Source organism: Salvelinus fontinalis, chromosome 21, assembly GCF_029448725.1.
Source record: "Salvelinus fontinalis isolate EN_2023a chromosome 21, ASM2944872v1, whole genome shotgun sequence".
Taxonomy (NCBI): domain Eukaryota; kingdom Metazoa; phylum Chordata; class Actinopteri; order Salmoniformes; family Salmonidae; genus Salvelinus; species Salvelinus fontinalis.
In genome coordinates, this window is record NC_074685.1 from 32,863,678 (window position 1) to 32,868,626 (window position 4,949).

Consider the following 4,949-nt stretch of genomic DNA (forward strand, 5'->3'; position numbering starts at 1 on the left):
TTTGAAGAACCCTTTTTGGTTTCAGGTAGAACCCTTATGGGTCCTCTGTGGAAAGGGTTCTACATGGAACCCAAAAGGGTTATACCTGGAACCAAAAAGGGTTCTCCTATGGGGACAGCTGGTGAACCCTTTTGGAACCCTTTTTTGTTTACGACTATTGAGGAAAATGTGTGTTCCTGTGCAGTGCATGATGTTTACATGCGTTCTGATTGTCAGGAAATATATCCTGTGTTTATTTTAGATGTACAATACAGATCGATGTTTGTTTTGTTCCTGCACTGTTTGATGTTAGAATCTGTAAAAGCTCAGGTTTCAGTACCCCTCCCGCTCTCTCAAACCTCTTCTCTCATCCTCTTCTTCTTCTCTCCTCCTCTCTGTTATTCTATAGCTCGGCCTCGAACACAGGTAGTCTCAGTCTGAAGTGGAGATGCCACCAAGCATGCTGCTTGAGTGTGTATGCTTTGAAGTTGAAAGATCCCTGGAGATTCCTGTAACAAGGTCGGAGAATAATGTGAACCAGGAGTCCTCCTTATCCCCAGTCAACCCACTCTTCTGGTGAGAGACATTATCCCCCACTTACCACCACCCCACTGAGGATGTCGAGACTGTTCTCTGCTCTGCTTGTCCTGGTTTCTCTGTGGAGTCACAGCCCAGGGGTGTCTGCCGCACGGCCAGGGAAGGGCAGACATCAGACCAGACCCCAGTATGAAGAACCTGCTGGTGTCCTGGCTCCGGAGGAAGATCATGGGGGTGGCGGAGAGGGAAACCCGGAAAGTCCTGCAGCAAGCCTCGAGCGAGAAAAATATTTTCTGGTTGATTTTGCAGGTAAGAAGCATTTGTGGGTGAACACAGCCCCGTCTCACAGCGACAACTACCTCCACATGACGGAGAAACAGATCCATGACATGGAGCAGGAGAGGCTAAACTGCCGCCTGGCCGAGAGGGACACCGTTATCGTCACCATCATCCAGAACGCAATGATGGAAGGCAGGATCCAGAAGACCACCTTCCAGGGAGAGGCCACTGTGGAGAGCATGGACCCAGGCATGATCACAAAGCTGATGCATTACCTGGAGCTGGGGGACCAAGGCTTCTCCGTGCTAGTCAGGAAGAAGAACCTGAGGGTGAGTGAGCGGTTCCCCTACCCCGTCCATGTAGAAGCCGTCCTGAAAGTTATTGATCAGTTCCCCATACGCAAGCTCGAAAAACTCACTAGGAAGAGCTCCCGTCTGAAATGTAAAATTATCAAGAAAAGGATGGTGAAGAAAAAGACTCCTGTGATTAAGAAGGTATCCAGTCCCCATATGCAGGCAAACGTAAGGAAGCCCGTGGAAAAGAAGGCTGCACTGAAGAGCCAAATTCAGGACATCCTCAGTGGTCGCTCCAGGTTCGTCATTCGAAAGACACCCCTTGATTCAAAAGGAACACAAATATTAATCACAGGGAAGGCAAACTCCAAACCTGTGGGGGAGGACAACCCAAAAAAGTATGGAAATGTTGCTACAGAAAGAAAAACATATCCCTCTACTGTGGAGGCAAGAAAAAAAGACTGTAGCCAACTTTACACCAAAACCAGAGGACGTTGGTGGGGAGGAGAATCCTTGAGGAAAAACAAATCCAAAAGAAAAAGCAAAGGGAAGAATGATGGGCAGAAGAAGAACAAAAAAGGCAAAGGGAATAAATCCCACAGAGATGTGAAAGAGAACAACCAGGAAGCACGGATGGACTTTGTAGAGCAGTTGAAGGGGAACAGAAGACTTCTGGTAAATGCTTTTATGAGTAACTTTTAAGTCTATCAGTCAATCTGTTTGTTTGTGATAGATGTGCTCATTACTTTGTGATACAGGTGATAGCCACGCCCAGTGACAGTACACCTCAGTATGTCCAGCAGAGGGAGGAGAACGGGCTTCATTTCTGTGACCTCGCCCTCAGAAAAGTTACTATGGCAATTTCTCTTCAGGATTATAGTGTCGTTATAGTAACTAAACATCTGGTTTTCCTCTTTGAGCTTCCCTACTGTAAAACTCTGGATTTCTATACTTGTTCCAGATCCTGAGCCTCAATTCACCTCAATACCAGAGAAGTTCACTGACCCAGATCTCATCTCTCGACTGATAAAGGAGTACGGGATGTCCTCCAAGGATTTCTCCATGACTATGACTGACTACGACCCAAAGCTCAATGTAAAGGTCATCTCTCTCACCTTTGCGGTGACACTAATCATTTGGTTACACAGATTACCAAGTTTAGTAGTTCCGTAGTGATCAATTGACACATTCATTGTGTGATATTTGTGTCCTGATGGGTTATGTATTCTAGAAAGTATTTCATGTACCTCATCTGCGTTGATGGATTATGTTGACACCTTTCCATCGTGACGGTCTGAAATGGAGAGGGAGAGAAACTCCTGTCGCCTGCTCCAAATCCCAACAACAGGGTGGTGCACTGCTGAGGTATGTGATTAAGTCAACACAGTACCTTACATAAAGCCCCCATAAAGCATTATCATGTGACTAGTAATGGTTACAAAGCAGGGCACAGATTATAATAGAGCCATTTACCCCCACCAGGTTCATGTCTAAAAGGAGACTGCTGATCAGCTCTACTTCATCTGAGGATGACTACTCCTTCCAACAGCAGCTCCAGGGGCTGAGAGGACAGGCCTGTCCTATGGGTCAGGCTCCCTGTTAAACATCTCCAACCAGAGATGTTGTTTTTTTAATAAGATAATACTGTGTACTGACATGTCAACAGACAATGTCAACATGTCATGCATTGTGTGTTTTTGGATAGGAAATAGAATCCAAATCTCTTTGAATGATCCAACCATTCCTGTACACAGACCTTACCCAAGAGATATGCTACAGAAAAACAATCTTTCTATTTCCTTCTGTCATTTCCCACACTGATTCTATCCTACTTATTAACAGTCACATGTTGATGGAAATAATCGGGAAATGGCATGACAAACACCTTTCCTTTATTCTTCTCAGGGAAGAACCAAACTGAGAAGGAGCGTTTGTCATGGGTTGTGGTCAACGGTCTCCGGGATCAGCTGAAGCTCAACCGGGAGTACTTCAGTGTGGTGGGGAAGGACGGGGATATGAATGTCTGGTTCCCCTCCCCATGTGGTCTCTGGCCAACATCTATGACCTGGTGGCCTCCATGGAGCTGCGGCAACAAGACGAGAAGCTGCAGAGGACTTTGGGTATTCACTGTCCTGAGGATACTGGCGGAATTTACCAAGGTCGTGATGAGGAAGCAGACGAGCGCTACTTTTACCACAGGTCAGAGGTCAGAGGAGTGAACGAGAGAAAACAGCCCAAAGACCTTAAAAACACCATGGCAGCAAGCTCAAATGAATGTTTAATGGTTGTGGGTAAAACACTTGACATAATAACAGATCATAACCATTAAAGGAATTTTATTAGAAATGTCTTTGCAAACTAGATCAATTTATCAGCATTTTGTACTTTGAAATTGCTAACATTACCAAAACAATATCTACAAATAGTTGACGTGTTTCTTGAAATGAAGTTATTTTCTATAATTGGAAAGTTGACATCTGGTTTCTTTAAAATCTACAGACCTGGACAGCTGTAAAAAGTGAAAGTCATTAAAAAAACGATGCCTGAAGGTGTGCTTCGAAAGCTCCGCTATTTGGCTACACCAATCACACAAGACTACATTGTTATGAAAAATAACTTGCAGTCTTACAGTTACAGGCTTGTAGACTAACGTTAAAATCCAGGTAGTAGGATAGGAATTGGTTTGACAAGAGAATGTAAGGTGATTAGCTGTAGGCTAATAGTCATCTGTGTTTCATGTTTACGAAACATAGAATAGGAATAAGATGGGTCTAATGAATGTGGTTGTATTTGACCTGGATTTTTGTCTGTTGTATTGAGCTATGCTGGGTCTATGCCGGGATTAGTGGGGAGAAAAAATATGTTCAGCAGCTTTGAACTGGACACAGATGACTAGGTGCAGGGCAATTCCACGATAACAGAATAATGCTGGGTCTCTGACTTTTCACTTTAAAAGTATTCCAAACAAAAACCATAGATCGCGAAGTTTAACAACCATACAACTCTATGCACATCGACTACGTTTAGCAATTACCAGAGAATTTTTTACAAAACACATTTAATTGAAGAACAGTGCAGGTGTAAAGTTTGGTAACAGAATGAAAGTAGAATCTCCCTCATTTTTTTTATGTGACCACGTTTTCCAAAAGCTCTTAAATAATTACAAATGAGAATTAAAAGATGTCTGCAGAATGAATGGGGTGTAAGCAATGACATGACACATTGGAAAAAAAACATCTATTTTGGTAATTGAACTACAGTAAGTGAAGTGGATTAACACCCGTTAACAGAATGATGGTGACAGAATGACATCATGGGTCTCTGATCTGTACTGGGTCCCTGATCTGTACTATGCTGTGAATGCATAATTAGGAATGTTATTGATTCAGACCGGACAAAATCTGCACCAATCATAGACGTCCAAACTTGTGAAACATAGACATCACAACACAATACAGTACAGTAGAGTTTAGTATGGCACAGTATAGTTCAATACAGTACAGTACAGTAAATGATACTGTACTCTAGTCTAGTGTGCAATACCATACTGTACTTAACTCTGCTTTGCTGACTGTACTGTGCTGTCCAAACATGTGAAACTGACCAAATTGGACTGACCAAATTTCAAGGACTTTTTAACGTCTATGGACCTCCGGTGTCTGTCGCTGCTCAGTGTATGAGAGAAAAGAGAGTTGCATGTAGCCAGCTGTGTACATTTGTTCATATTCTTTGCTAGTTAGTGAGTTATTAGCCCAGTTATAGCATATTTCTAGTCAGCAATGGGGCAGTGGTTGCTTCCTACAAGAGCACAACATGTGTATTTCTAGCCATCTTTGAAAAGAAAGACAGTTTTTTTAAGTC

The 4,949-nt window shown here is 43.1% G+C and overlaps 1 pseudogene; it reads left to right on the forward strand.

Moving 5' to 3' along the window:
• Positions 1-596: 596 nt before the first annotated feature.
• Positions 597-3,417, forward strand: LOC129818269 (coiled-coil domain-containing protein 80-like; annotated as a pseudogene).
• Positions 3,418-4,949: the final 1,532 nt, after the last annotated feature.